The 12,876-nt window shown below is 35.7% G+C and overlaps 1 protein-coding gene across 1 annotated transcript in view; it reads right to left on the bottom strand.

The window, feature by feature from the left end:
• The window catches only part of LOC145662083 (phospholipid-transporting ATPase ABCA3-like), a 314,987-nt gene that overhangs the window by 64,290 nt on the left and 237,821 nt on the right, over positions 1 to 12,876 (bottom strand). The gene's annotated exons all lie outside the window — the stretch shown is intronic.

The following is a 12,876-nucleotide window of genomic DNA, read 5'->3' on the forward strand; positions in this document are numbered from 1 at the left end:
ACTTCATTTTGCGCCATTTATGAGACAACACATTGAAAAGTGTTTTCTAAGATTTATTTGTTGCAACAATTTTTAAATGTGTCGCCATAAAGTGAAAAAATGAAATATTCTCAATTCTCTTTCTGATATTTAAGTTCAAATATCTTCGTAACCGCTACATATAGCAAAAATAACCTAAAACAATCATTATTAGGCACGCCAGGGCTTTCCAAAGAGGTAAGTATCATTGACGTATCTTTAAAACTAACGTAGCTAATAGGTGTTATATAACGGAAGATGTAATGCATAATTTCCCATGACGCCAATAATAGTGACAGCATCAGATTTAATAATTTAGAAATTTTAGGGAGATTGCACCAATATTCCGAATAGATTCTATGCCATCTTTAGTTATGACAAGATTTTCTGGTTACAGCTAGCGATAAATTACTTTGAACAGAGTAATGAAAGGCTCCAACTTTCGGTAGCTACGTATAATTTAACATACACACATGAATAAAGATATTACTAGATATATTACATTGACTTGAAATAAATGGAGTATTTGCAATTATTATTTGCAAACACTGAATACCGAAGTTCCTCTGGTACGCTTTAATCCATTATGGTTTCTATAGCTCATAGATTGATATCGCTTCATTCATTCATTCATTCATTCATTCATTCATTCATTTGCCTGTTTCATTAGCTTACAAAGCATGAGAAATGCTTACATGAGAATTTCTCATGCTTTGTAAGCTAATGAAACAGGCAAATAAATGAATGAATGAATGAATGAAGCGATATCAATCTAGGAGCTATAGAAACCATAATGGATTAAAGCGTACCAGAGGAACTTCGGTATTCAGTGTTTGCAAATAATACAGTTTCTCATATATAAAAACAGGTCATGCCTCTTCCCGTGCTCTTCGTGCTAATTTTCTTACTCAGACGGTCATAATATATAATTCAATGACTTTAGTTTCATCTTGCGCTTTGAATGGCAAATCATCAAAGAGAATGAATAAGACTTTAGTGAGTAACGAATCTGGTACCCGATCTCCATTGTAGAGGGGATATAATGGCTCAGTGGTAGAGCGCTTATCTCTGGTGCGTGGGGTCCTTGGTGAAATTCCCGCCTAGGCTAGTTTGTGGTGGACAACATCGTGTCTGTGGGTTTTCTCGGGTATTCCCGTTTCCTCCCAATTTTCATTCTTCTATTTCTTCCATTATAATTCACTTACCTTAATCATTCGCCTCTCTTAGCCTAAAGAGCATATTCATGAGACGTTAAACTGAAAGATAACAATTCAAGATTCGAACTACTGTAAAATCTACAGTTCTTAAAAGAGTTCTTATCTGCGGGACATATAAAATGGGATGAAGCAAGTAAAGAAAACAGTACAGGAAAACTTTTCGCCAAATATTTAAAGTTAGTAGATATAATCTTCTTTCTATAAAAGCCGAGAGATCAAGTGACTAGGACTTACATTTATAGACCATGAGCCAAGGGTGTTATAACTCCCTCGTTGAGGAATTTTCGTCATTATATTGGTAATGTTCCTCAGAGTCCTTAGAACCAAAAAATAGTTGTTGGTCAACATATAAGTGCAACATCTGGATTCTGGGGCCCTTAACCCTTTAATATTCATGTACTTTTATAGACGTTTATGAGATCTTTTTAAATGTCCATAGATCAGACCGTAAGTGTAATACTCGAACAAGTTATACCTCGGTCGATTTGTAAGAGTGTAGGCCTTCAGTTTACGTAATGTTCTATGTACGAAGGAAAATAATTAAAGGATATTTAAGAAAATTTCCGTAAAAATATCCCTTCTCGGGATTCCTTTACATATTATGTGGCAACACTGCAAGCTAGATGAATAATAAAATGTATTTATCTGTTATATATTATGTTCAACTTACACTGAAAATTTCATTTTAATCCACCAAAACAGAGAAACATGTATTTATAATTTCCACAAGGTGCATAGATAGGTCGACTTATATAGAAGTACGAGTTTGTATCAATGTTCCGTTTTATTTTTTTTTTACCGAAAAGAAGTTATATAAATTGTTCTAGTTGTTTTTCTTATTCGTTATATTATGACAATTCCTAGTACCGAGAAATCCTCCAGGAAGGTTTTATGGTATGTTGGTCCATGGTATAATAGAAAATATTTCAAAGCAATAATTTTATTATTTTGAGGGCTTACATTATGTTCTTTTGAAAATAGTTTGTGTTCTGGTGTTCTACAAGAATACAACTTCCAAACATGTCTGCCGATATGTGAAGCTATCAAAAAACTCTCGAAGTTATTGCATAGTGCATGTATTCTTATTTCATAGGCATACAGATAATAGCACTTAATATAGTAAGTAATATGTAGTTTCTTAATTTCTATATTAGTAAACAATCTGTTATATTCTATGTTCTTGTTTCTTAGTACGTTGACAATAGAAGCACATTCACTATGAAATCCACGTCATCTCATTTATTCTGAAGGAGAATGGCAAACAAAGCAGGGGTAAAAGTGGGTCTAGAAAGGTAGGGAGACCGTAGGTAGCAGTATGACGTCATGCCGTCCCCTGCCTATCTTTGCCTATTGTATTTTTTAGGAATTGGAGGGACGCCGTATTTTTGAAGGTGGGGGACAGCTTACCACCGCGTTCCAACGCACTTTTATCCCTGAAACAAAGAGAAGCCTGTCAGAGAGTCTACAATTGTAACAAGAAAGGAGAATGCTGTTATAGAAAGTCGAAAAGGCTGTGTAATACAGTATCCATAAAACAAAACTGACATGAGGTTAAGAAATTTCATCGATAAACGCTTCCATAAAATCTTTTAGTTCAAAGAACAGCAACAAAATAGCGGCACTGCAAAACCACACCACTTAACACCAATTTCCATCCAAATTTCTACAGAATACGACACAAACACGGTCTATCAATGGGTTTTACAAAATTACCACAATCGCTATGTCAGTCTGCTGAACCATGCGGGACGAAAAGCTCTACATTGTCAGTGAATAATTCGCCATTTTCGACGCGTAGGCCTACTGCTGCGTGACGATATGGCAGATACCTGTTTAACGAGGAGCAATGCGTATGTAGCCAGAAAGTGTGAGAATGAGGATTGTGAGAAAAGGAATGTGTAGGTTAGTGGAATCGCTGGTTACATTAGTCACTAGAATTTCTGAACGTGCCATTATTGAAGCAGCTGTTTGAAAGGAAGACGAATCACTACTGTTACAGGTTCGAGATATAGATCTTGCAGCAGCCGAAATGACTACTACAATTTGTGAAGTAAAGGCTATACAAGAAGCAGTGGCGGCTCGTACCAAAATACTTAGGGTAGGCAAATTAGAATAAAGCATGTAACCTAGTACACAATAAAACTAAATTTAGCGGCTTGCCTTTATCTGTAGAGCATATCTATGTGACGATCCTTCCTGCTAGCATAACGTTTAATGATATTCTCATACCAAAATTCTTGTTTTTCCAACTTATCCAGTAGTTGACTTTCAATAGACGCTGTAGCTAAAGTTGAAATTCTGTCTTGCCCCATGGTGCTCATTAAATATGATTTTACTCTCTTCAACACGAAAAGCTCCTTTCGACGTTGCAGCTTGTACCGGGTATTGTTGCAGCTAACAAGGAAACATCTTATATTGATAGTAGCATTGCCCAATCAAACAATGTACAATCGATAGAGGACTGAAGAAATGTGAGAAATCCAAAGTTTTACGGACCGACACCCAGAAACACAGGAGATACAGAAGGAAGAACGATCTAGAATCATGTGAAGATAGCAATGCAAAAGATACACTGACACAAAAATAACATCAAAATGATTAAAGTAATCAAAACGACATTTAAACAACAGCATAGTAAGCAAACATTGCACCCACAGACATGCTCAATAACATTATATGTAATGCAGTGTTGCCAACTGAGTACAAAATGAAGTTTTGTTAAATGACCCAGAAAATAAATTATAATATCTAGCAAATCTAATTGAGTAGAACCATACCTGTAACATCTTGATTTACAGTGTTGCCAACGTTTGAGGATAAGTCCTATGAATTCATTTATGAATCTTGGATCTAATTACCTGGTATGAGTAGAACCACACCTGTGAAGTCTTGATGTACAGTGTTGCCAATGTTTGAAGATAGGCTTATATGAATTCATATATGAAGTTTTGTGTGTTGTGTTTGATACTATTCTGATTTTCCCCTTGCACAAAATTGCTTCGTCCCTTATTTTCGTACTTCAGTGATTATATTCTTGTTTGTGGTATCGTATTTTGGTTTTAACTAGTTCGAATCGTGTACTGTATGTAGTCTTCTACATCGTATAGTACACAATTCGAACTAGTAAAAACCAAAATATGAGACCGCAAACAAGAATATAATCACTGAAGTACGAAAATAAAGGACGAAGCACAGTGTCAAAGCAGTTTTACCTAATGAATTCCGAAAAGATGAATTCCAACTCATTTTTCAAACGTGAAAAATCGAAATAATTGTTGTAATTTTTTAAAATGAAGTCAAAGCATTCAAAGGAAAACATTTCCGGAATTCATTAAACGTAGATGAGTCTACTAATTGCAGAAATACCAGACTCAGTATATCTTCAAACCGTGTCTTAAGCTGAATTACAATTATGTCCAAAATTTCAAAAATGTAGCTATCTATATTGAACAACATTTCTATCAGTACTATATCTCTTACTACTTACGTTGTTTGTGTCGTTGATTACGTTGAAATATTCTTCAGCTTTTCTTTCATTTCGCATTTCCTCTAGTCTCTATTTATCTCTGTATAACTGTGAAACAATACTATATATCTAATGACTTCTTCTGTAACATATCAAATAGTATTTCTGTCATTGAAAATATGTCTCTATATACAATAAGAATAGAATTCAGGATTTCGAAGATGTTTTTTCAGACCGATAGCTCCGTTAATAGATTCAGGACTGAAAAGAGGATCTTCTTCGATATGAATACACACAGTGATTGGGTTATCTCTTTCAGTAAAGATGGTCTCAAGAATTCTAGCATTTGAACTCCAACGCACATCACTGGCTGTCGGTATTCTTTTTCCTACTATCTTATCCAAAATAGCTGCACGTTTAGAAGACTTATGAAAGTACGCAGGGAACGCTTGAATATTAGATAAAAAAATACGAACATTTCTTATACACTTTGCGCCATTTTGCAATACAAGATTCAGTCGATGGGCACAACAACGTGTAAACAATACTTGTGAAGCATGTTCCTTCACGAGTGTCTGAAGTCCATTAATTTCACCAGCTCCGTCATAGCACTGACTAATCAGTTTCCGTTCGACATTGAAATCTTTGAGAACATTAAGAAGTAAAGAACATAATTCTGTGGCAGTTCTATGGTTACTAACATTTTGGAAACCTAAAAAGCGTTCTTGTGGAATTACCTCATTATCTACGTATCTCACGATAATTGACAATTGTTATAGTTCTGTAATATCGGTTGTATCATCATACTGAACTGTAAAGAAAGGAGCTTCCTAAATCTCTTTCGTTATTGTATCCCTTATTTCTTCGTATACGCATTCAACAAGATCGTTTTGAATTGTTTTGGATAGACCTGTGAACATTTTACCCAACTCTTCCTAATGTTGACATAAATCTTCATAGTAACGAAAAAATCTGGTTACAATTTCTATGTAATTGCCACGATTTAATGAGCTCCCTCTTTCATCGTGTACTCGGAAGGGTAATTCTAGCTTGCACAACAATACGATCACGTCTATCAGTGTTTTCATTATTTGTCTGTTTTTCTCCACCTTCATATTATATTGTTCTTTTGCAATCTTTTGCTGTTTAGACAACATTTTAGAAATTGGATTTCAAGTTTTTCCCAGTCTCTTTAGATTTACAGCATTGAAGATGTGTTTTTTTGAAATTTCATGTTTGTGAATAGTTTTCGATAAATGTTTCATGTCGAAATAGTCATCACGATTCCAAGTACCTTCTTTACTTGAAAGCAACAAACATGACCAACAATATAGTTTAGCTTTATTTTCACTTCCTGTTAACCATTTGTGTGTTTCATAATTGCATTTAGAATTTTCTTGCATTTTTGGCATTAACTCTATGAACAACTGTAATAAAGGAGTTTGTCGTCCACTATCCAAAATTTTCCGTTTTTCTACATCACTACGGCGCGAAAATGGATTATGCAAAAGATCATTCATTATATGTGTCATATTGTTTTTATATCGAACATATATATAATAAACAGCACAAAAACACTTGCACTTCTAGTTTCAATTACTTACAGATATATAATAAAATTTTGATGTCTTCTTACATAAAGCAAAACGTTATAAAGTAATTGCTCTGTTGAAATACATACACACTACAAACACCAACAAACGGGAGAACAACTGCGATCACTCTATCCTTTACGGAGGTATCTGTTGGGGTAGGTAGATTCTGCAAGAGCCGGCCAAAGCTTTATACGCATGCGCCATGTATGCTTCGGAACATGTGTTTAATATTATGCTTCTTCATGGGCTAAAACTTGTAATACACACTGAAAATATCTGGCAGAGCTGCTGATTCAACTTTACTGGCCTTAGCTATTTCAGAGCTACTAGCGGGTTCTTCATGAACTACGTGCAGAAGTTGATGAGCGCACGTTCGTCCAGGGCTTTGTGTGTATCATTAAATTCAAACACTTTAAAGACTGTTACAGGGAAGTTTTGATACAATGCTCTATAACTATTTTAAAGATTTAATTCATAAATTATTCAAGGAAACCAGGGTAAGGTTAGCCTATCCTGCCTACCCTTAGTAGCCGCCTCTGACAAGAAGTGACTAGACACGAACCTAATGAAAATGAAACATTCAACAAATGCTTACAGGGCACATGAGAAAGTTTTTATGCAGATTTGTGCATATGTCCAGGGAACATAATTATAGGAGTTTAATGTAGAAATTTCACGTTCTATCCGTTAATGTATGTTCAAGAAGAGGACCCAAACAGTGTTAATCAGGAATGTAAAATGTGTAAACTGAAGGGAAGTTGCTTAAACATTCCCACGTGCACTACAGTTTGTTATTTTACCAGATCGTCGAGGTGAAATTGTTTATGCAAGAATCATACCCAGTGATTAATTCGTTGAAGACCCACTCCATGCAGGTATGTCAATAAGTGTTTTGGTTAATGAAACAGCTTTGCTGTTTTTAATCACCATCGACAGCTGAGAGTTCCTTCGTAGCCGTCCACGGCAGAAATGCTACGTGGCAAGAGCTCAGATTATCTCATCTCCTCATGCAGTTTATATTTAGCCTTTTTACTGGAAGTGATATGAATGCAAATCCCATCAAAATGAGGAGAAGACAGATGATTATTTAAAGACTGATGGCTGGAGGTCATCACCGCTTTCGAAAACACAATTATAAATTGCTGTTTCTAATTCTAATATTTGAGGATGTGAAGAGGAGTGGCCCATACAGTTGAGCAGATGTAACAATTCTGTTCTGATTGTGAGATGCTTGACTGTTATACATAGGGATATCTGTTTTGACATCAACCATTGCCTACCTAATACAGCTAACCAAACATCTTCCGATAAAGATCTGGAGACATAGATTTTTAAGGACTTGCACCTGTATTACTTGCAGCTAAAAGGATAAATATAAACTAGATAAGGAGATGGGTTAAGTCTAAGTTCTTGGAATGTAGCATTATTACCATGGTCGGCCACGAAAGATGGAAGTTCGATGGTGATTGATAACAGCTCACAGTAACAGTAACTTTTTGGCATACCTGCGCAGAGTCCATCTTCAACTATTTATCATTAGATATGTTTCTTGCATAACGAATTTCACCTCGACGATCTGGTAAAATAACAAACTGTAGCTTACGTGGGAAATGCTTCAGCAAATTCTTCAGTTCATACATTACATTTTCCATTCTAGATTAACACTGCCTCGTCTTCTTGAACATACACCAGATATTTTTCCCGGATAGAACTTGACATTTCTACATCGTACTCCTTAGTTATGTGCCGCTGGACATATGCACAAAACTGCATAAAAACTTTCTCATGCAAGCATTATTTGAATGTTTCATTTTCATTAGGTGTGTATCTAGTCCCATCTTGTGTAGTCTTTACGGCACAAGTTGTGGTACCACATTTCACTTGCTATAAGATCCATATCTCGAATCTGTAACAGTAATGATGCATCTTCCTGTCGAATAGTTGCTTCTTTAATGGCACGTTCAGCGATTCTAGTAACTAATGTCAGCAGCGATTCTAATGACCCATCCTTTCCCTTTTTTCGAGTACCCATTTTAGCGGTTTCTGACAAAATATGCACTGCTCCTTGTTAAATAGAATGTCTGACACACTGTTGTGCAGCAGAATGCTTCAAACATGGCAAATTACACTGTTCAACAACGAAAATGTAAATTGAACAAAATCAGCTAATTCTTATTGATTTTCTGGTGCTGATCACGAATTTGAAAGATATTTTCGAATATTAGCTCTACTTTTCGTTTTACAGGCATGTCCAATAATAACGCTTTAAAAATAAATATATCCGCTTCGTTTGGGGTAAAATGTTATACTGATCCGGCAACACTGGAGAAACTATATGAACGATTGGTTTCATTGTGTTCCTTATCTCAGTAGTGTTCTGCTATTGTTAGAAAAGACAGGTTTAGTGCAGTTATCAGCGTTTTGGGTGTGACGTTTGTGTAGTGCAGGACATAAAAATACAACTACAAGTACGCAAAAATACTGGTATTTCGAATGTATATTTTTAAATAGTTGTCGGAAATATTTCAAGTGACATTTTGAGGATTTCAATAAACAAAAATGCCGCAAAATTGTGTAAACAGTGCGGATAGCTTCTGCTACGTGTGTGGGGAAGTGACATTTTCCTCACAAAAGCAGACTATAACACCACTAATAAGAAAAGCCTATCAATATTACTTTGGTTGTAAAATTGGAGACCAAGATAAATCTTGGGGACCCCACATTGTAACACTTGTGCCAGCAATCTAAGAAATTGGATTAATGGGAAGGGGCGCTCAATGCCTTTTGCAGTGCCCATGATTTGGAGGGAGCCAAGCGACCACATCAGAGACTGTTATTTTTGTATGGTTCCTTCCGTCAAGAAGGGAATTTCCACGAAGAAGAAGCGGGCCTTGATCTATCCTAACATTCCTTCTGCAATGCGTTCTGTTCCACATGGAGAAGGACTACCTGTTCCTCACCCACCTAAAGAATACGATCTTTTTTCTGATGATGATCAAGAAGTTGAAGCTCCTGAATCAAGTACTTCGAAGGACCCTACGTTTGTTGTAGAAGAACCTCCATGTGAACCACATAGACTTACTCAAGAGGAACTAAGTGATCTAATCAGAGACTTGGACCTCTCGAAAAGCAAAGCCGAAATTTTAGCGTCACGCTTAAAGCAATGAAATTTATTGCAGGAAAAAGTAAATATTTCAGTGTATCGGAATAGGGAGAAGATGTTCACTTCATTTTTTACTATGAAAGACACACTTGTGGCATGTACAGATGTAAATGGTCTCATGAGGGCACTTAAAAGTAATTACGAACCTACGGAGTGGAGGCTCTTTATAGATTCGTCCAAGGTGAGTTTAAAGGCAGTGCTTTTACATATTGGAAATGAACTTCCGTCAATTCCTGTAGGTTACGCAGTTCATATGAAGGAATCTTATGAAAACTTGAAACGTTTACTTCAAGCCATTAAATATTACGATTTTCAGTGGCTCATTTGTGGTGACCTTAAAGTAATAGCACTGTTGCTAGGTATGCAGTTAGGGTATACAAAGTATTGTTGCTTTATATGTGAATGGGACAGTAGAGATCGTGGATCTCATTACCGCAAAAGTGATTGGAGTACCAGAGAAACTCTTCAGCCGGGAGTGAAAAATGTGCAGCATGAACCACTGGTAGATCGTAACCGAATTTTGCTTCCCCTTCTACATATTAAATTAGGTCTTATGAAAAGTTTTGTTAAGAGCATGAACCAAGAGGATGAGGCCTATAAGTACCTAAGAGGACAATTCCTTCGATTAAGTGATGCCAAAGTTAAAGAGGGTGTTTTCATAGGGCCACAGATTAGGCAACTATTCAAAGATCACAAGTTCTACGAAATTCTCCAAGGTGAGGAGAAAGCTGCGTGGGAAAGCTTGAAGAGTGTTTGTTCACAGTTCTTGGGAAGACACCGAGCAACAAATTACAAACAGCTGGTAGCAAAGTTGTTATTGTGCTACGAAAATCTTGGTTGCAATATGTCTCTGAAACTCCACTTTCTTCATTCACATCTAGACTTTTTTCCCCGAAGATTGTGGAGCAGTAAGTGACGAACATGGTGAGCGTTTCCATCAAGATATTGCAGTCATGGAGAAGAGATATGAGGGAAAGTGGAGTTCTAACATATTGGCCAACTACTGTTGGACTATTGCAAGGGATGCTCCAGATGTAACCTACAAAAGGCAAGCCAAGCAAAGACGCTCAAAATAATTAAAAAAAAAAAAAAACATAATCCTATACAAGGAATCACTTGAAACTTTTGTCTACATTGCAGTGTAGTTCTTGCACAAAAAGGTATTTGTACATATTTTTCATGTTTTGATGTTAATACTGATTTTTATTACGGAATTATTAATGTTTAACTTGACCAAGGTTACTTTATTTTCTGTATCCCTGTGAAACAGGTATTTGCGCAATTTTGAAAAAGGAAGTACAAGGGTATAGAAAGCTATAGGTTAGGGTAGGGTAAAAAGTGAAATGTAGGTTTTTACAAGGATTTTGCTTAAGTGTTCTATAAATATTAATACATTTGTATATATACAGCTACTGTTGTACAAGGGCGTTTTTTTCACAACCTGAGCTAAGAAAATTCTTCTATTATCATTTCCTTTCATATTATGTTTAAATGAATGTAAATATCAAAATTTCAAAGAATTTACATACTTTCGATCAAAATTTGTTTAACAGTGTTATCAACCAAGAGTGGATACAATTTTTCGCTCCGCATGATTCAGCAGACTGACTTAGCAATCGTGGTAATTTTGTGAAGCTTAGTCTCAGTGATAGATCGTGATTTTTTGTGTCGTATTCTGTAGGAATTTGGATGAAAATTGATGTTAAGCGGTGTAGTTTTGCAGTGCTGCTGTTTTGTTGCAGTTCTTTGACCTAAAAGATTTTATGGAAGCTTTTTTTCGACGAAAGTTCTTAACCTCATGTCAGTTTTGTTTTATGGGTAGTGTATTACACAGATTTTTCGACTTTTCACAACAGCAGTTCCTTTTCTTTTTGCATTGTTTTCTGTCTGACTGACTTTTTTGTTTTCCATTCTTCTTCAGAATAGTTTATATGACATGAATTTCAGGGTGCATGAACTCCCCCCCCCAACATTTGCTGCCACAAGGGAACTTATTCAGAACCTGTTATCGGATACAAGAGCAGAGAGGTGAAACTAGATCCAACTGGATGGGGTTGGAAGAAAATTGGACATTTTTTTCAACCTGTTTTTTCCTATCAAAAGCCAGCGCCTGATGATTTTTGAATTTGATATCATATATTTGGAAAGAAGATTGCAACTTTTGATGCACAGACATCAGCTTATATGCAGCAACTTTTGTGACCAATGTGTTTGGTTATGGATTAGTAATCGCGATGTGTTAGAAGAGGAAGACTTAGCTAATCTTCCTTCTTCCGATGATGAAGAAGCAAATGAAAATGAAACTGGTAAACTATCTTATTGCCGTCGCAAAATTGAATTTTCTTAAAACTCCAGTGCTTCAATGAAGATGCTATTTTTTCCATAATGTGAGAATTTAGTATTTTTATGAATAAATTGAACGGTCAATGAAGTATAATTTCTTATTGATGTTTACATTACAATGCCTACGAAGATGGAGGCTTCTATTACTATTATACAACTGTAATTTAACTACAATTTTTACAGTAACAAAGCTGTAGGCATAAACTATTGTCATAATTATAAAGACATTATAGAATCTATTCAAAATATTGCTGCAAATTCCTCCACATTTTTAAATTATTGAATCTGATGCTACTGTCACGGAAAATTATGCATATTACCCTTCATTATATAAAATCTATTAGCTATGTTAGTGTTAAAGATATATCAATGGTACATACCTCTTGAAAGGCTCCTGATGTACCAGGTAACTATTGTTTCAAGTTATTTTTGGTATTCGTAGCGGTTACGAAGATATTGAGAACATTCCATTTTCCACTTCATGACACCATATTTAAAAATAGTGGCAACAAAATTAAAATCATTTTATCTTAGAAAAAATTTCCAAATGCTTTTCTTTCATAAATGGCGCAAGAACAAAGTTCTTATCTTAAAATGATTCCCAATTATAATAGTTTCAAATTTGAAAGAAGAGTTCGGCTGACAGCCATATTGATGACTTCACATCTCCGTCTCCTCAAATGGGATTCCTTGGGACTTTTAGTAAGTTCATTTATAGGTGTAGTAGAATTGATGTTGAAAATTTCAGCTTGTTATATCAAATTTCCATCTTCAGATCTATTTTTATTGGACTAGAGTGGCTTGAAAGCCGTCTTGAACATTGATCACAATCCAAGTCCTGATCGTTTACTATTTTCGTAGAAGATCTAGATTTATTTTCGTAGAAGGGACAATCTGATGCAAAAACCCCGCCAGGTAATTTCGTACATTCAGAAAACTGGATATGTCCAGATGGTGAACAGTTTTGGATGATGTAAAGTCATTTGCTCCCCTTCCACACACACACACACACACCAACGCGTAAGTATAACTTTTCACCTTACCGACTGAGCGGAACTGCTGAATGATACTGGG

The sequence above is a fragment of the Thermobia domestica genome, chromosome 10 (assembly GCF_964235325.1).
Source record: "Thermobia domestica chromosome 10, izTheDome1.hap1.1, whole genome shotgun sequence".
In the NCBI taxonomy this organism is placed as follows: domain Eukaryota; kingdom Metazoa; phylum Arthropoda; class Insecta; order Zygentoma; family Lepismatidae; genus Thermobia; species Thermobia domestica.